Consider the following 21,289-nt stretch of genomic DNA (forward strand, 5'->3'; position numbering starts at 1 on the left):
TAACCTGAAGGTGGACTTTTTAGGCATAGATGCAGTTGGATGGCGGTCTATGTACTTTGTCGTAATGCCCAATTAAATCTCACTATACTTATCATGACATGTATGTGCATTGTTATGTCCTCTCTATTTGTCAAGTGCCCGACTGTAATTTGTTCACCCAACATGCTTTTATCTTATGGGAGAGACACCTCTAGTGAACTGTGGACCCCGGTCCATTCTTTAATACTTGAAATACAAATCTGCTTGCAATACTTGTTTTTCTTGTTTTCTCTGCAAACAATCATCTTCCACACAATACGGTTAATCCTTTGTTACAGCAAGCCGGTGAGATTGACAACCTCAACTTGTTTCGTTGGGGCAAAGTACTTTGGTTGTGTTGTGCAGGTTCCACGTTGGCGCCGGAATCCCTGGTGTTGCGCCGCACTACATCCCGCCGCCATCAACCTTCAACGTGCTTCTTGGCTCCTCCTGGTTCGATAAACCTTGGTTTCTTTCTGAGGGAAAACTTGCTGCTGTGCGCATCATACCTTCCTCTTGGGGTTCCCCAACGAACGTGTGAAATACAGGCCATCAAGAGGGCATAACAATGCACATACATATCATGATGACTACTATGAGATTTACTTAGGGCATTACGACAAAGAACATAGACCGCCATCCAGCATGCATCTATGCCTAAAAAGTCCACCTTCGGGTTAGCATCCGCACCCCTTCCGAGTATTAAGTTGCAAACAACTCGACAATTGCATTAAGTACTGTGCGTAATGTAAACAATACAAATATCCTTAGACAAAGCATTGATGTTTTATCCCTAGTGGCAACAACACATCCACAACCTTAGAACTTTTACGTCACTATTCCAGATTCAATGGAGGCATGAACCCACTATCTAACATAAATACCCCCTCTTGGAGTTACAAGTATAAACTTGGCCAGAGCCTCTACTAGCAACGGATAGCATGCAAGATCATAAATAACATATATGATAGATCAATAATCAACTTGACATAGTATTCCATATTCATCGGATCCCAATAAACACAACATGTAGCATTACAAATAGGTGATCTTGATCATGATAGGCAGCTCACAAGATCTAAACATGATGGCATAATAGGAGAAGACAACCATCTAGCTACTGCTATGGACCCATAGTCCAAGGATGAACTACTCACGCATCAATCTGGAGGCGGGCATGGTGATGTAGAGCCCTCCGGTGATGATTCCCCTCTCCGGCAGGGTGCCGGAGGAGATCTTCTGAAGCCCCCGAGATGGGGTTGACGGCGGCGGCGTCTCTGGAACTGTTCTCGTATTGTGGCTCTCGGTACTAGGGTTTTCCGAGACGAAAGAATAAATAGGCGAAGGGGCAGCGTCGGGGGAGCCAGGGGGCTCCCTCACCACACCTTGGCGCGGCAGTGGGGCCCCCGCGCCGCCCTATGGTGTGGGCCCCCTGCTGGCCTTTCTCGACTCTTCTTCGGACTTCTGGAACACTCCGTGGAAAATAGGGCCGTGGGCTTTTGTTTCGTCCAATTCCGAGAATATTTGTAAACCAACTTTTCTGAAATCAAAAACAGCAGAATACGAGAGCGCACTGTGGCATCTTGTTAATAGGTTAGTCCCAGAAAATGTATAAAAACATTATAAAGTGTGAATAAAACATGTAGCTATTGTCATAAAACTAGCATGGAACATAAGAAATTATAGATACGTTGGAGACGTATCAAGCATTCCCAAGCTTAGTTCCTACCCGCCCTCGAGTAGGTAAACGATAAAAAGAATAATTTCTTAAGTGACATGCTACCAACATAATCTTGATCAATACTATTGTAAAGCATATGAGATGAATGAAGTGACTCAAAGCAATGGTCTATTGTTTGCTAACAAAAAGATAATGACTAAACAACTGAATCATATAGCAAAAACTTTTCATGAATAGTACTTTCAAGACAAGCATCAAAAAGTCTTGCATAAGAGTTAACTCATAAAGCAATAGATTCTTAATAAAAGGTTTTGAAACAACACAAAGGATGATTTAAGTTCCAGCAATCGCCTTCAACTTTTAACATGTATATCTCATGGATAATTGTCAACACAAAGTAATATGATGAGTGCAATAAGCAAGCATGTAAGAATCAATGCACATAGTTGACACAAGTGTTTACTGATGCGTGTAGTTGACACGTCCGTTGGGAACCCCAAGAGGAAGGTGTGATGCGCACAGCGGAAGTTTCCCTCAGTAAGAAACCAAGGTTTAATCGAACCAGTAGGAGTCAAGAAGCACGTTGAAGGTTGATGGCGGCGGGATGTAGTGCGGCGCAACACCAGAGATTCCGGCGCCAACGTGGAACCTGCACAACACAACCAAAGTACTTTGCCCCAACGAAACAGTGAGGTTGTCAATCTCACTGGCTTGCTGTAACAAAGGATTAACCGTATTGTGTGGAAGATGATTGTTTGCAGAGAAAACAGTAAAACAAGTATTGCAGCAGATTTGTATTTCAGTATTAAAAGAATGGACCGGGGTCCACAGTTCACTAGAGGTGTCTCTCCCATAAGATAAAAGCATGTTGGGTGAACAAATTACAGTCGGGCAATTGACAAATAGAGAGGGCATAACAATGCACATACATGTCATGATAAGTATAGTGAGATTTAATTGGGCATTACGACAAAGTACATAGACCGCCATCCAAGCTGCATCTATGCCTAAAAAGTCCACCTTCAGGTTATCGTCCGAACCCCTTCCGAGTATTAAGTTGCAAAGCAACGAGACAATTGCATTAAGTATGGTGCGTAATGTAATCAACAACTACATCCTCGGATATAGCGCCAATGTTTTATCCCTAGTGGCAACAGCACATGACACAACCTTAGAACTTTCCATCACTTGTCCCAGGTGTCAATGCGAGGCATGAACCCACTATCGAGCATAAATACTCCCTCTTGGAGTTAAGAGCAAAAACTTGGCCAGAGCCTCTACTAGTAACGGAGAGCATGCAAGATCATAAACAACACATATGCAATAACTTGATAATTAACATAACATGGTATTCTCTATCCATCGGATCCCGACAAACACAACATAGAGTATTACGGATAGATGATCTTGATCATGTTAGGCAGCTCACAAGATCCAACAATGAAGCACAATGAGGAGAAGACAACCATCTAGCTACTGTTATGGACCCATAGTCCAGGGGTGAACTACTCACTCATCACTCCGGAGGCGACCATGGCGGTGTAGAGTCCTCCGGGAGATGAATCCCCTCTCCGGCAGGGTGCCGGAGGAGATCTCCAGAATCCCCCGAGATGGGATTGGCGGCGGCGTCTCAGTAAGGTTTTCCGTATCGTGGTTTTTCGCATCAGGGGTTTCGCGACGGAGGCTTTAAGTAGGCGGAAGGGCAGAGTCGGGGGCTAACGAGGGGCCCACACCACAGGGCGGCGCGGGCCCCCCCTTGGCCGCGCCGCCATGTGGTTTGGCCACCTCGTGGCCCCACTTCGTATGCTCTTCGGTCTTACGGAAGGTTCGTGGCGAAATAGGCCCTCGGGTCTTTGTTTCGTCCAATTTCGAGAATATTTCGTTACTAGGATTTCTGAAACCAAAAACAGCAGAAAACGAGCAAGCGGCACTTCGGCATCTTGTTAATAGGTTAGTTCCAGAAAATGCACGAATATGACATAAAGTGTGCATAAAACATGTAGGTATCATCAATAATATGGCATAGAACATAAGAAATTATCGATACGTCGGAGACGTATCATTTACTTCTAAGATAGAAAGAAGTAGGTAAACTGACTCAACATAAAGTAAAAGAAAGGCCCTTCGCAGAGGGAAGTAGGGATTAAATCATGTGCTAGAGCTTTTCAAGTTTTGAAATTATAAAGAGAGCATAAAAATAAAGTTTTGAGAGGTGTTTGTTGTTGTCAACGAATAGTAGTGGGCACTCTAACCCCCTTGCCAAACAGACTTTTAAAGAGCGGCTCCCATAAATGACATTATCTCTACCAGCAAGGTAGATCATCCCTCTTCTATTTTGTTTACACATGTATTTTAGTTTTATTTATAGATGACACTCCTCCCAACCTTTTGCTTTCACAAGCCATGGCTAACCGAATCCTCGGGTGCCTTCCAACATTTCACATACCATGGAGGAGTGTCTATTGCAAAATTAAGTTGCTTACTAATAAATCAGGGCAAAACATGTGAAGAGAATTATTAATGAAAGTTATTAATTGGGGCTGGGCACCTCGTTGCCAGCTCTTTTGCAAAATTATTGGATAAGCGGATGTATATGCCACTAGTCCATTGGTGAAAGTCCGTCCAACAAGATTGAAAGATAAAACACCACATACTTCCTCATGAGCTATAAAACATTGACACAAATAAGGAGTAATAAAATTCTGAATTTTTTAAAGGTAGCACATGAAGTATTTACTCGGAATGGCAGAAAAATACCACATAGTAGGTAGTTATGGTGGACACAAATGGCATAAGTTTTGGCTCAAGGTTTTGGATGCACGAGAACCATTCCCTCTCAGTACAAGGCTTTGGCTAGCAAGGTTGTTTGAAGCAAACACAAGTATAAACCGGTACAGCAAAACTTACATAAGAACATATTGCAAGCATTATAAGACTCTACACTGTCTTCTTTGTTGCTTAAACACTTTTACCAGAAAATATCTAGACCTTAGAGAGACCAATCATGCAAACTAAATTTCAACAAGCTCTACGGTAGTTCTCCACTAATAGATTTAAACTACATGATGCAAGAGCTTAAACATGATCTACTTGAGAGCTCAAAACAATTGCCAAGTATCAAATTATTCAAGACAATATACCAATTACCACATGAAGCATTTTCTGTTTCCAACCAAATAACAATAAGTGATGCGGCTTTCAGCTTTCGCCACAAACATGAAAAATAAAACGAATAACACCAGTGTTCAAATGAAAAAGCGGAGCGTGTCTCTCTCCCACACAAGCATGTTAGGATCCGATTTATTCAGAGAATGAAAATAACAAAACGAAAATAAAAGCACACATACGCTCCAAGTAAAGCACATAAGATGTGACGGAATTAAAATAGTTTTACTAGAGGTGACCTGATAAATTGTTTCGGCCCAAGCCTCCGGCGACGGACCTCGCTCCGCTCGTCAGATGTTAGCCTCCCTTTAATATATGAATTTGGATCACAATACAATAGCGATGAGTTTTGGTGTTTCTTTTGAGTCGAGTTGTTGAGTCCACGACACAAGCCTATACACGTTCGTTGCCACCTATCATCGGTATGGGACGCAGACCGTGATTGTGTGGACATGTTGTGTGCATGGCCGTCAGTGACCAGCTGTCCGCATTGACATTGAGTGGGTGGCTGCGTCCACCTCGGCATTTTTGTCACCAGCTCGTTACTCATGTCCTAGTTAGAGCATCTTTAACAGAGCCCGTATTAGTCCGAACCGAAAAAACGGAGTTCAGTCTCCCGAAAAACGATTTGAGAGCGCATTTAGGCACGGCGTAGAACAGAAACCGTAAACCCAAACCGAACTCGAGAAAATCAAACGACGCGGGAAAACAAGTTTCGTGATCGAAGTCGATTTCAGCCGATCACGCTGGATTCGATCATAATTCACACTAAATAGTGGCAAAATACAACCGCATTGTACCTAAATTACGTACTACGGACCTATTTAGACTAAAAATTAAGATTCCCGGCGACTTTTACTGTCACCGGGCGGCGGCGGAGGGTTATTCGACGCTGCCGGTTGCTAGGCGACGGCGAGGGCCGCCAGCTCGATGGCGGCCGCGCCAGAGGCGCTCCCGCAGAGCAGCGGCGGTCCGTCTGCGTCGTCGTCGTCCCCGCTCGGGGGCAATGGCGGCAGCGGCGGGCTGCACCCGCCGTCAGCGAGGGGCTCCTCCGCTTCCCCAGCCGCCTCCGCCGCCGCAGCCGCCTCCGCGCGCCGTCGGAGCGCGCCCGCCATTACGGCCGGCCACTTGCGGCCGGCCTGCTTCCATGCGCCGTCCGAGCGCGCCCGCCTGCCGCGCTCCGTCTCCGCCCGTACGCCCGGCGGACGGCGAATTGCCCTTCCGGCACCGGATCGGCCGCCGCCCCTACCGACGGGTCTTGCCCTTGTCATTTCGGATGGCGGGGTGGTGGCCGTAGCGGCGGAGCGGAGGCCAAGCGCCCGGGATTGCTCGTCGGAGGCGGCGGCGGGCTACGGCGGCGGGAGGGGAGCGGCGGGAGGGGAGTAGGGTTTCCGAACCGAACTCCCTCCGCGAACCCTTTTAATAGGGGCCGCGCGGTGAGTTTCTCGGGCCTCTGAACTTCCAGTTCGGGCCGGCCCATCTTTTCGGGCTCTGATCTGCGCGCATTTCAGCATGAACCCGTAAATCCGCCGGAAAAGTTCGGTTCCGGCGGGATTTACGGGCTCTGTTAGAGTTACTCTTAGAGTGGTAGACAAATACCTCCTCAGTCACTCATGTGCTTCAAACCATCCATGGTGGACTTCGTCGACAGAGGGGACAAGGCCGTGGGCCGGGGATACAATGAAGTGGAACCGAACTTTCTGTGTAGCCGTGAGTCGTGACTAGTGCACTGTGCACATGGTAGGACGTCCCGGTTTTGCGATGGTTTAAAAATACTAAACATTCAGTCTTGTTGCCGCTTCAGTGTTATAAAATAATCGCAGATATCTTGTTACCCTTTCAGTGTTCGAAAAATTAAACGTCCAGGTTTTCTATGTATAGTCTTTTTATTTTTCGATCCAAGGTTTTCGGTAGTTGTGACTAGTGCACATATGGTAGCACACAATAACCGCAGATGTCTTTTTTTAGGAAACAGCATAACTCTACTGTGAGCTTGATTAATAATCAACAAGAGTTCCATCGTTTATGAGATTGTTCAAAACAAAACTAGGGAGCCATCGTTCCAAATACAAGAACTTCTACTAAGAAAAGAATTTCTAGCTAGCTCATGAGAAGTTTTATTTGCTTTCCTCCGATAAAATTTAAACTTTACATTACCTATAGAAGTTGCTAAATCCACACAATGCGCATAGATAGCTGATGACTCGCTCCACCAAGTCGCATTATCCGTACAAGCTTTAATTGTCTCCAACAAGTCACCTTCTGCTACAATAGCATTGTATCCTCTTCTGTATGACATGCTCAATCCTTCCTTCATAGTTATAACCTCAACCATCATAGTTGAAGCAACATGAGGGATATACTTACTGGATGCAGCAATGAAGTGACCTTGGTAGTCTCGGATCACGACACCAACCGCTCCAGCCCTAATATCTGCACGAAACGAGGCATCCACGTTGAATAACTGCAGATGTCTTGTTACCCGTTCATTGTTAGAAAATGAACCGTCATGAAATGCTAGCTATACAAGATACATTTCAGTCCTTCCATGAGCAATTGACTTGTCGTTTTGTCCGTTTAAAATAAATTTAAATTTGGTGTTAAAAATAAGACTTTTTGAGACATGTTTTGTTTTTTTTACATTAATCATAAAAAAATATCATTTTTTGTGAAAATCTACAACGCACATAGATTATCAAGATATACATGTGGATTCTTTGTGGAATTTTTTAACAATTAAAAATATATTTTTTACGTGGTGCGAGCATATGCATCCGGAAAGCCGAATTGAATTTCCGCATAAGTTCCTACTTTTAGAAAGAAGAATGTTAGAAGAGGTTCCACCTCACCAATCTGGTGTACAAGGAGCACATGTTCCGGCGCTGCTACAAGATGTCAAGAGACATCTTCATGGTCATTCTACGGGGCGTCGGAGACTACGACCCCTACTTCCAATGTTGACCCGATGTCACTCGTAAGCTAGGCTTCATCTTTTACCAGAAATATTCCGTAACTATTTGCATGCTTTCGTATGGAATTCTTGGCAATATCTTTGGCGAGTACTTGTGGATGAGTGAGAGCACCTTCCTTGATTCCATGTACCAGTTTAGCCGAGTCATGAATGTGGTGAATGTGGTGTTCGGCGAACACTAATTGAGAGCCCAACTATTGAGGGCACTAGACGGTTGTTTGTCGATCAATGAGGCTAGAGGGTTCTCGAGCAGGATCAGTAGCATCGATTCATGCATTGGTGGTGAAAAAATTGTCCATTTGAAAGGCAGGGTCATTAAAACAGCCATACCAAGAGATGCACTGTTATTCTTGAGGTAGTGACATCGCATGATTTGTGGATTTAGCACTCTTTTTTTAGCTGAGCACTCTTTCTTTGGCATGGCCGGAATCCACAATGATATGAATGTGTTCAACTCCTTTGCGGTGTTGTACCAGCTTGTGCAAGGTACTACTCCTATGGTGAGCTATGATCAATGGCAATGCGTATGACACATCATATTATCTTACCGATGGCATTTATTCTAGCTGGACCACACTGGTGAAGATAATCCGTAATCCTCAAACGGAGAAACAAAAGAGGTTTGTCAAGATGCAAGAGGCTTAGAAAAGATGTTGAGCAGGCATTTGGTGTGCTGCAAGTTCGTTGTGTTATTGTTTGTCACCCAGCTAGAACATGGTCTCTTCATACCATGCATGAGGTTCGACGCAACCACTCCCCCACTCCCTCCCGCACCCCCTCCCGCACCCCAAACACTAACCGCCTCCCGCCGGCGCCACCGGTGGCGCCGCCCGGCAAAGACCACGGGCGTGGCGGCGGCCCCTTCCTTGTGTCACGCTGGGGACGGCGACCATGATCGCCCCTCGATGTTGCGGCCGGTCGGACGGGGATGGCTGGTGGCAGGGGCCATACCTTATCTGTGCTGCCCCCCCTCTCCCGCCTCCCATCGACTCCTCGCCTTGGCACGCCGATGGTGGCTGGTGGTGGGCGGCGGCCAGGTCCTTGATCTGCGCCGCTGTATCCCCCGCCTCTCGCCGGTGCGTGGTGGTGATCTTCGGCTTCTCCCGCGGCACGAGGTTTCCCGGGGAAGCAGCCTTGGGTTCGACAGTGGAGGCGGCCCTCTTATTCGCCGGAGATGGTCGGCCTGCGGATGGTGGTGGTGGGTCTTTCGATCTATCACCGCGTACCGGTGCCGAGGTGGAGAGGCATGGAAGCCGGCGATGGCTGATGTCGCCGGTGGAGGGCTGTCGTTCAGCTGCGGTGGTGCCCAGGGCGTCTGCGATGTCTCCAGACAACGCGGTCTGCGCTTGGTGTCTCCGGTGGCATCTGTGGCCAGCCTGGGATGGTCGCCGGCGTGGGGGCCCGACCCGAATAAAGGCGGCGGTCCTAGGGTCTCTCTTGGGCGAAGATGAAGACTAACCTGAGGTTTGCTCCTCTCGATATGGCTGGAGTGTTGAGATCCGGAAGGCGCCGTCGGCAAATGTAACAGTACTTTTTTTGCCTGGAGTTTGCTGGATCGCTTGTATTTGGTCGTGCGCACCCATGCTTTTATTCCGACTATGGTTCTGAAGGGAGCGGCGCGAAGCTCTGGACTGTGTTGGCATCAACAGACATTTTGGTCCATGATGTAGTCAGATGAAGGGAATAACATGAAGGCCGGAGCGGAGGAATAGCTAAGGGAGGTTCAAGTCTCCGCGTTGTTGAGGGACTTGCTTGGTATCCCGGGATCCGCAGCAGTGGTATGGAAGTGGGGGCGGTAGCACAGGTGAATTTCAGAGTCCTACCTTTCAGGGTGAAACCCAAGGTCTGGCCTTAACTGGTTGTGCCTGGCAATGACCTTGTTGGAGGTATTATTGAGAGCGGGGACAATCGTCAGGGTAAAAACCTTAGATCTTTGAACGGGCGACGACGGCGCTGTGCACCGTTTCCTTCTTGGAGGCGTCGTTTTTGGAGATTCTGTATTTCAGGAGTTGTCTCGGTGGTGGTTGTATTGTTGTTGCTAAGCCTAGGATGCTATAGCGGGACTTTTGTTTCTTAGTTTTCTTTTCGTTTTTTGGTTGTGTGCATCCGTACTGCTATTAGGGTGTTGCGTTATTGCAGAGGCTAGATGTAATTTGTATTTTTTAATACTAATATATTCCCTTTATCGAAAAAATAAGGTGATGAGATGTTGTGTGATCATACACAACGTGATCGTCAGATGGAGCTGTCATTATGGTCGCAATAAACATGGATGGGATTTTCAAGGTGAGTTAGTTAAGCCAAACCCTGGGGGAGAAACCTGGGAGGAGTTTCTCAATATGAACGTAACATTTCCAAACTGTCTCAGGGAAAATTTGATTGACCAGTGGACATTGGCTGGACATGAAGAGAATGATGAGTATTCAATCTTATCTCGTTTTATTTGTTAATTATGAACTATGCTCTATCTATTTTCATGCATGACAATGCATGTAGAGTTTAGCATTTATTTAAATGTAATAATAAAGTATTTTAAACCTCTATTTGTGTTTTTTGTATGCTCAATTTATTTTATATACTGCACTATTTTCATGAAAAAACCCAAACCGAGATCGGTAGACAAAACTCATCAGGCCGCTAGGGGCATCCAAGATACATACGGTCAATCGTGCTCCAAAAGCTAAATTCGAGTCCGCGGTCCAACCTAAACGGCCGCTCGAGATGTCCTAAGGCATTTTCAGCGGCGCGACGTATTTCAGACGCTCAAATGGATGCTTGCGTCGGCTGAAATGGTCGAAATCGCCCTCGCGTCCGTTTGCGGCGGGGTGTGGCTCCAGCGAAACGACGCATAATTTTTTTCCCATTCATTTACATTAATAATAAACATAAAAAGGCCATAAAAATATAGGTACTGTCTACTGGTCGTCGTCGCTGACGAGGTCGATAAACTCCGGTGTCGGCCATGGAAGCTGGTACGCCGACGGTGGAGGAGGTGGGGTAGGCTGCGGCAACTGCGGCCAGGCCATCGCCTGCGCAGGAGGCTGTGGTGAAGGTGGCCAGGGATCCCAGGCCGGAGCAGCAGCCGGAGCGCGGTCGCTGGAACGCGTCGGCGTGGCCGGAGGAGTCGCCGGCCTACCCTGCAGCAGCGCGGACTCGCGGAGCTGGATTGCGAGCCCGTCCCACAAAGCGAGCTCGTTGAGCTCGTTGCGCTCGCTGTTAGCTAGTGCCATGGCAATGGCCTCCTCCTCGGTAATGTCCGGCAGCTGGGTTTCCGGATCCCACGCCGGCCCGCCGTCATCATGGCCGTACTCTGCGCGCTCCACCTGCTCGTCCTCGTCCTCGTCCGCATCCTCCTGGTCGTTCTCCTCTTCTTCCGCGGAGATCTCGCGGTCGAAGTACTCGACTTCCCCGAGGTAGCCAGCGCGGCGGCGCACGTCGAACTCCCACGTCCCGAACGAGATCCAGTTGTAGGAGTTGAGCGTGTACGCCGGATCTTCTTGGAGATCCGGCGGTAAGATGGCTCGGCGGCGGCGCACCTCGTCCTGGCGCTCTTGGCCCTCGCGCGGCACTGGGGATACCGGCACGCGCCTGGAGTTGAGGTACCAGCCTCCTCCAGGCAGGTTTGCGTCCGGCCATGGCACGGCCGGTTTTCCTCCGAAAGGCGGCACGCGAAGTCGATGCGGACGTACCGCCCGATCCGTGGCTTCTTGCCGGACCGCGAGCCGCTAGCCTCGTGGTCGTTCTTGGTCTTGCGGAAGGGCCAGCATTTCTTCCCCATGGCGTCGGTGGGGTGGATTGTATTGGCTCTGGCAATGGTGTGGTCGGGAAAATGGGCGCCGGCAGCGTCCCTTTAAGAGGCTCGGAAGCCATATCGCCTTCAATGTCCAGTGCGCCGCCCGTAAGTAATACCGCGAAAGATGAATCAGTTGTGCCCCTGCCAGGCGGGCCAGTGCGAGGGCCGGGCGGATGATCGCTGCGTCCGTGCAGCATCCGCGGAGACGCAAACCTGATGCATATTTGAGCCACGTTTGCGTCGCCGCAGACTCGGTCACTATGCATCACCCCGCTGGAGGTGGTACCAGACGCATTTTTGGCGGGCCTGCTAAAGATGCCCTAAGAGCGATATACCTACTCCAGCGGAGTACTCCCTGCGCTAGTGAAATCTTGCCCCATTAATCCTCACCAACCCCGGTACAAATCACATCTCACACGCAGCTACAAGGATGCATCTGTATTCATACTCTACTCTGTTCATTTTGCTCTCTCGTGACATCTTTACTAAACTACAGAACCTGCAGCCATCTCGAAGTTGAGAAGAGGAACTAACGATGCTAAGGTGCTGCCTATCAGTAGTAAAACAAGGATTGCAAAATGAAATTGAGAAGCAAGAGTTTTAGGAATGCAAGGCGTCGGGAAGGCTTCTCTTAGAACAAGAAGTTCATACTGCACTCTCTGTGACGGTCATGTTAGATCTTTCGAGCGTGCGTGTAGCTCGCAGAAAATTACTTGGAAGGACCGAAACAATTAGTTCGCTTTCACCGCATTGGCTTTGAAAGAAGTTGAAGAAAATGACTAGAAAGATGCATCTATATATACAGACGCGGACGTTGTGAACATGGGTGTATGTGCACAGCAAATAGAGGCCGTTGAAGTAGCATTAAAGATCGGTGCTCAATATAGCTTTTTTGGAGATAAATTTGAGATACAGGGGGCTGCTCGACATGCATAATACGTCATACTCCTAGACAAGTTGACTTGGAAGGCACATGACTTGACAGAACCTGAGAAGAGAAAAATAAATACGGCCACACAATAGCATTGTTTTATGTTGTCTTAAATGTAGAAACAAAAACATGTATGCTGTGTCGGTGCGAATTTTCTTTGCACATACAAGGAAGACATATTAGCGCGTCACTAGTGCTACTGACTAAGTACAAATTTGTGGCAGATATGCTCATGATTTTTTTTCTACCAATACTCGAAAACCTTACGACTTCGATATTGACTCATTCTAAAAATATAATAACTATCATGCCTACCATTAGAATGATTTGAATTATTTTCCGTGCCCAATCTATCCATATAGTTTCCAAATTCCCAATTTAAATATTCAAACAAATTTTTGGCAATATAAGACATAGCATGTTCGAATATTATAAAAAAAAAACAGATTTCAAGATTCCAAAATAGAAATTGTATTTAAGATATGATACAGTTTATGTTAAAACTCACAATAGGTGGTGCATATTAATAATTCATATTATGAGAGAAACATTAAATTATAACTAAACTTCAAAAAATTCAAATTTTGTACTTCATAAGCTTCGGTTTCTAAAATCATCAAATATGTATTTGTTTGTTAAAGGAAGCGTGAGCAAGATAACAAAAACAAATTTTTTTTTGAACATAACAAAAAACAAAATTGAATGAAGGTAGTTGGTTGTTGCCATGATGAAAGATGTGGACGGAATGCCTTTTATGGCTGAGGCGTGAGGGGCCATATAGATTGAATATGTCCGGAACATGAATACAACATGTGAATGACTGATACATCAGTAATACCTGCACAATGTACATACAGTAGCACAGATCTCGGAATAGATTTCTGGGTTGGATATGGAGGGGCTTTGGACCAGGGTGCAACCGTGCATTTATCCTATATATACATACTTCACTGGGTCCTTTCTTCTTCGTCGTGATATATGTACTAAAACACAAGAACTAGACATCACAAAGTTGAGGAGAGTGTCGAACGGTGCAAAGGTGTTGCCTATGAGTAGTAAAAATGAATTGCAAAATGGAATTGAGAAGCAAGAGTTTTAGGAATGCAAGGCGTCAGGAATCCTTCTCTAAGAAGCAAAACATCATAGCGCTCACTTTGGGGTAGCCATGCTAGAACTATCGGTGGGTTGAGCAGCTGGCAGGAAATTAGTCCGAAAGGCCCGAACATTAGTTCGGTGTTTCTTATGGTATATTCTCATGTCTGTTGGAGTGAGCCATTTGGATCTGACCGTAGCGAGAGATGCATGTGCCAGCTTTATGCTATCGCTGCACCTTTTGCGGTAGGGTGTGCATTTCCGAGGGTAGACAGAAGGTGATTAGCTTCCGGCGTCGCCAGGAACTTCTATCCAAGAATGTTAAGGTTCAGGGTGGAGTGAGAAAATGGACGCGATAGAGAAAAAAGAGAGGTGGGTGGATAACTCATCTGCTACTGGACCAAGGCAACCCGCAGACTAGACGTGCGCGAGAGAAGAAGAAAAAGGAGATGAGATGAGGAGAAGAACGCCCACTCTATCCCCGAGCAGCGGCGTCTTGACTTATTAACTGTATGTGGACCACATGATACAAGGACCTTAATTTGAAGTGCCTTACCGGTTACCTGTCTTAGATCTGCAGGGTTTGATGGGTGTTCCCAGTGTCACGGTATATTTTGTCGGCGCGGTGTTGGTGGGTCGTGTTTAGAGTGTATGTATGTGTCGCTTTGTGTTCTCATATGTTGGCTAGAGTGGGTATGGTCATGTTGTTCCGGGTCTCTGTTGAGCTTGGATGTGGTCAGGTGAGTATGTAGGCTTGATCATATTGTTATTGGCTTTTGTCCGATTTTCTCGTAATAATTGAATACGCTCTTCTTAATTAATAGATGAGCAAAGTTTTTGCTTCCGTTTAAAAAAAACTAATGCTTTCTATACTTCAAAATGGTTAATCGAGCTTCCTGAAAGATGGTAATTATTGTTGTGTAGGATGGTAATCACTGGATCGTGATGTTTCTTATGGGGTATTTCTTATTATGCAATCTCGGGATGCATATTTAGAGTAGTAGCAGCGAGTGCAGAAAACAAGAGATAGCAAACGAGGATAAAACCAACAATTTGGTGTCGCACATGGATATGTCTACATGGGCGATGAAATGTTAGTCCGTGTTGTTGCTACACCGGTACAATGACGCTGCTTGGCTGCTCGCAGTTGTATGCGCTGCGTTTCTTGTGGTGTTTTGTCCCTTCTCTTGTCCAACTGTTTCTGGCAGTGAAATGCTCTTTGGTAGAGGCATGACGCTTGTCATCATGTGTACCATCACAATATCGGCCATGGAACCGAATGGTGCATGATTGGTTTTTTAGGCAAAACTACACTTGGCAAGATGGATACATGCATACAACTGATTGCAGCCAACATCCTTTTATCAACTACACATTTGTAGATGTTTTGGAACACTCATGGTTACTAAGTTTGGATTCTAGCCAGAACGAATTTATCCTGATGTCTTCCATCCTCATAGTTGAAGCGACAGTTCTCGAAGTGTAAGATTGTGTTTGTATTTCAACGAGCTAGCAGTGGTTCCATTGTTGTGCCTCATCACGAGGACCATGGATTCAATAATAGGCAAGGCTATACCAAGGAGTAAAGTAGAGACCTATATATGAACGGGCACTGAAATTTGTGACTCACATCCACCTTTATTCACTACCGGAAAATAAATGTTGTTGTGTGTTGGCTTATTTTCCAAGTACTATTTATTTTTGGAAAGCCAGCAAATAAGGCCTTTCCCGAATGTTTTGTAGATGACACTAGGCAAAAAATAGATACCAGTAAATAGAAACTTTACCGAGTATAACACTCGTCAAACAAAAAGTACTTGGCAAGTCTAAAACCTTGCCGAGTGTTATGGTTGGTAAATCCGCCACTTTGTTGACTGTCTAGTAGGAAACACTCCGCGAAGTATTGACCAAATTTTCAATTGAAGATCAGGAAATTCAAAATGGAAAACTTGTGGGGGTAGTCTTTTTTTTTGGCCTAGTTCCTAGGAAAGATACGACCTATTTGTGTACTTCTATTTTGTTTAGGTGTAGACATGGATATAGATAGAGTGTGGTCCTAATTGATTGGGCTAACCCTCCCCTCATGATGCCGATAGTAAGAAATCATTCTCTTCATATCATTCCGTGATATGTGAGCTTTAATGACGAGTATTAGTTATGGATCCAAGATATATCTTCGTGGTCTCATGCCAAACACACATACGTGGTGGCTAGGACACCGACCTCTTCTTTGTGAAGAGTTACAGTTATTGTGTATCATTTGGTTTTTATTGGGTTTTATTTGTCTATCTTGTGTTCTTATGGGATTTCACTCAACTTTGGCCTTTATGAGTTGAATCTTGCAAAGTTGGATGAATAGTACCATTCCCCTGTCCTCCGTCTATCTTAAGTCATCATCTTACCCGATAAAACATTTCTACATTCTTGTTGCACAAGTTCCTATTTCCCTCTTTTTGATTATGGCAGTTTTTTGAGCATTGGACGGTACTACCGCTTGTGGGTGTGATACTACCGCTCCTGGAAAGTTCATTCACGTGCATCTCTCAAGAACGGCAGTACATGCCTCCCTGCCAGTCAACTACCAGGAGTGGCACTACCGCTTGGCTAATTTTGGCCAAGTTGTGGACCGAGAGGGGGCAACCGTTCAATTTCTATTGAATCTGCTCGAAACTCACCTGTCATAATCTTCGGGGTAGTGATAGTGCCGTTGGCACGGGCGGTAGTGCTGCCCTGGTTGAGCTGTAACGGTCACATGTGGAGAGAGGGGTATAAAAGGAGGTGTTCTTCCCCAATGGGTTGACCACAAGTTCTCTCTCTCCTCCATCAATTTTTAGAGCTTCGTTGTCCTAGATCTCTTCACCTACCCACCCATATCTCTTGATACTTGGGGGATTGGAGGAGAAGACCTAGATCTACACTTCCACTGAAGGAATATGTATTTCCCTTTGTGGTTCTTTGAGAATCTTTGTGAGGTTGTCCTGAAGCTCAAGTTCATTGTGTAAATCTCTGTGGTCGTCATTTGGGAGCCTCCAATTTGGTTGTGGATGTGTACCCTATACTTGGTGCAAAGGTTTTGGTTGCCACCTTCAAGGCTACCGCTTTGTGGAGCGTGAGTTAACCTTCGTGGTTTGCTCCACGGAGAATAGGGAGAGGCCTTTGTGGCGTTGGTTGGCCTTTGTGGCATCACACCCCTCTAATGTAGACTTACTTCCGCCTCAAAAGGAACGAACTACGGGAATCAACCCTTGTGTCTCCACGTGCTTCATTATCGGTTACCTCTATCCTTTTAGCGCACCTTATTACGTGTATCTTGTGTAGTTTTCTTCATCTTGTCATATAAGCACTATTCAAAAAATCGGCCGAGATGCCGGTTTATCGTCCGATTTATCGTGAATCGGGTGGTAGCTGATAAGATTTCGGCATATCGGCTGATTTATCGTCGTACCGATATTTTGGCCGACTTTCGGCCTGATAGCCGATATTTTGCCCGATTTTCAGTATGATGCCCGATACTTCAGCCGATTTTCAGTGATATTTCGCTGAAATTCGGTTAGGCGGTCGATATTTCCATCCTATGGTCTTATAGAACAGTGCATTAGCTCAAATTTTGCATTTTTATTGTTTCAAATGCAAGGAATCAAGATAATACGTATGTTCAATGCTCTAATATTATTTTTTCATATCATATTATAGAAAATTTAGTGCAAAAATTAGGGTTTACAAAAAATTAGCCGATAAATGGCCGACCGATAAAATCGATTAACCACCCGATAAGCGATTAATCTTCATTTTGAGGCTGACCGATAAGTTAACGGTTAAAAATTTCTGCAATATTGCATACAAGTAAACTCATATATTTGCACATCTAGAGAATTTACATTTTGTGTCAAGGCGAAATTAAAAAAGAAATAAAATTGGATTAGCGCCTATTCACCCCTCCCCCCGCCCTCTTAAGGTGCCCATACGATCCTTTCGGAAGGGATATACCTGCAAAATATAAATGATATTTGGTATTTGCAATATTAGGGAGAAGTAAAAAAAGGAATAATTACTTGTCTCACTAACATTATCAAAGAGTATGACCTGGATATTATTGCTCTTCCAGAAACAATAAAGAGGGAGTATGAGAGTAAGTTCTTTAGGAGAGTTGATTCTGATAATGCTTATTTTTGGAAATGGATCCCTTATGTTGGTAAATATGGTGGTATCATGTGGGAGGTGGCGTTTTGGCACACGCGTGCATATGAACCCATTATAGAAAATAATAATAAAACAATTTTAAAAATGTCAAAAATATCTTACATAAACTTTTTTGTATACATCGTGGCATCCTATGTTTGTTCACAAGTTTTCGTGAAAAAAAAATATTTTATGTGGTCTGTACAAAAAATACAAAAAAAAATGTCATGTATGTAGTTATGTTACAGCATCAAAATTTGTCTTTTTTACAGAGCCACAGAAAAATGTTTTTTTTGAAAAGTTGTGTACCAACATAAAATGTCTAGATGTACATGTAAAAATTTACTTTAGAATTTTTTGACACTTTGAAATATGGATTCACATAATGGGAGCATATGCTCCTATGAGCCAAAGTGCATTTCGGGTATCATGTGTTGTTTAAGTATGATAGTTTGGAAGTCCATATTGTTAAGTTAAGTGATTTTATGATCCTTTTAAATCTTTGGGATAAAACCAAAAAATTGTAGGTTGTCTTTTATCTATGTATATAGTCCTGCTAATGAAGAGAGAAAAGAGGATTTCCTAGCTGAGCTAGCTATTTTTAGTAGATGGGTTGATGTTCCTTATGTGGTTAGTGGAGACTTCGATATTATTAGGATTGTTTTGGAGTAAAATAAACCATTTGTGCCTTCCTCATTCTTCCGAGGTGTTTAACTTTGTGGTCCATTTGTTGGCCTAGAGAGAAATTCATATGAAAGGTGGCCTTTATACCTGGTCAAATAAAAATGAAACCCAACTCTAGAGAAATTAGATAGAGTGCTTATGTCACCCTGGTGGGAAGATATGTTCCCTCATGTCGTAGTTAAGAAAATTTTGAGGGACCAATCGGATCATAATCTCCTCATTCTAGATTCTGGTGGCAATACTTGTGTCAAAAAGATCAGAGAGTTTAAGTTAGATAATTCATGGTTGAAGAACCTTGAGTTTACCTATGCTTAAATAAGTTTGGGAGAACCAAGTTAGGAGCAATGATCATATTGACGTTTTTAATATAAATCTTAAAATAATTAATAAACACTTGAGGTGTTAATATTTTGGGAGTAATACTAGAAGGAAGCAAGAGTTGAAGAATTAACTTCTTGCTCTAAAGGTCATAGAGGAAGCTGTTGGTATCAGAGAGCGCATGGGAAGTGGCTCCTGGAGGGACATCAGAATAGAGCATGTTTCCATAGGATAGCTAATGGGAGGAAAAAAGTAAGAATACGGTGCATACTCTGGAAAAAAGATAATGTCATTATTGAGGGTACGAAAAACTTATTACAACATGCTACTGAATATATAAGGACCTGTTTGGACCTACCCCTGGTAAAATGTTTCATTTATCCCCAAATCTCTAGAAACCTGAGGAGATCATCAATGGGGAGGATAATGCTAACCTAACTAAACTTCTGCCCATCGAACGAGTTAAAAATGCTCTCTTCTCCATGGAGGTTAATAAAGCACCTGGACCTGGTAATATTGCTATTAAGTTTTATTAATATTGTTGGGATCTGGTTAAATGGGATATCATGCATATGTTGGTGGCTTTCCATAATGAAACTTTAGATGTGCTGAGGTTGAATTATGATGTGATCACCTTGCATCCTGAAATTGTTGAGGCTAATAAGATTCAATGGTTTAGGCCCAAATGTTTGCTTAGATGCATTTATAAGTTGATCACAAAAGATCTCAATTTAAGATTAGACCCCTATGCTTCTAAACTATTCAGCTTTCAACAGAATGCATTTATCAAAGGGAGAAATATCATGGATGGGGTGTTATCTTTACATGAGTTAATGCACCGTACAATGCCCATGTTAAAAATAGGTTGGTGTTATCCTTAAGCGTGACTTTGAAAAAACCTATGACAAGGTGAGTTGGAATTTCATGTTAGAATGTCATAAAGTTAGGGGCATCTCTGAGCAATGGCGTGGATTCCTTCTTATTACATGGCAATGTTCCCTCTTAACAAAACTTTCAATGAAAAATTTGATAACGATAGGAGAAGATTTAAAACTGTGGCATCAGTTAAACTTAGAGTTACTAACTCTGCTTGCTCGAATGTTTTAATAAAAGTGAAGGAGGCCTATTTTGGTGGTAGACAATTGATCCCTAATTCTAAGAATTTGGTTAAATTTTTCCTTGACCCTTGGATGGATGAATTGCATTTATGTACAACTTACCCTTTGTTGTTTCACATCTCCTTGGCTTAGGAAGTTTCTTTGAGCATGTCATTGATACGTCTCTAACGTATCTATAATTTTTTATGTTCCATGCTAGTTTTATGACAATACCTACATGTTTTATATGCATTATATATCATTATTATACATTTTCTGGGACTAACCTATTAACAAGATACCACAGTGCCAGTTCCTGTTTTCTGCTGTTTTTGGTTACAGGAAAGCTGTTCGGGCAATATTCTCGGAATTCGGCGAAACAAAAGCCAAACCTCCTATTTTTCCGAGGGACACACGGAGCCAGAAGGGCAAGCCCGGGGGAGGTCCACGGCCTCCTCCCCATGCAGCCACGCGGCCAGGAGGGGGGGCGCCGCCGCCCTATGGGGTGGGCCCCTCGGGCACCCCCTCGCGTCGCCCCTTTGCCTATTTATTCCCCCACGACGTGAAAACCCGAGATATATCTATCCTACTCCAGAAAGACTCCCGGAGCGCCGCCGCCATCGCGAAACCTAGTTTCGGGGGTCAGAAGTTCCTGTTTCGGCACCCTGCCGGGACGGGGATCGACCCCCGGAGCCTTCTCCATCGACGCCACCGCCTCCATCATGCTCCGTGAGTAGTTCCCCCATGGACTACGTGTTCTAGCAGTAGCTAGTTGGTACTCTCTCTCCCATGTACTTCAATACAATGATCTCATGAGCTGCCTTACATGATTGAGATCCATCTGATGTAATCGGTGTTGTGTTTGTTGGGATCCGATGAATTGTTACATTATGATCAGTCTATCTATAAAGTTTGTGAAGTTATTGTTGCTGAAATCTTGTTGTGTTTAATGCTTGTCACTAGTGCACGAGTGGCATGATCTTAGATTTAAGCTCTATAATTATTGCTTAGATTGTATCTACAAGTTGTTTGCACATGTCTATGTCCGGAACCCGAGACCCCAGAGTGACAGCAACTGGGATAACTGGAAGGGATGGCTTAGATATGAGGATCACATGTTTTCACCTAGTGTTAATGCTTTGCTCTGATACTCTATTAAAAGGAGTTCCTTAATTACCAGTAGTTTCCCTAGAGGCCCGGCTGCCACCGGCTGGTACGACAAAAGATGTTATGCAAGTTTCTCATTGCGAGCATGTATGACTATATATGGAAAACATGCCTACATGATTAATAAACTGGATGTTCTGTCTTAATGCTATAATAATTATGTCAATTGCCCAACTGTAATTTATTCACCCAA

Source organism: Lolium rigidum, chromosome 3 (assembly GCF_022539505.1).
Source record: "Lolium rigidum isolate FL_2022 chromosome 3, APGP_CSIRO_Lrig_0.1, whole genome shotgun sequence".
Taxonomy (NCBI): domain Eukaryota; kingdom Viridiplantae; phylum Streptophyta; class Magnoliopsida; order Poales; family Poaceae; genus Lolium; species Lolium rigidum.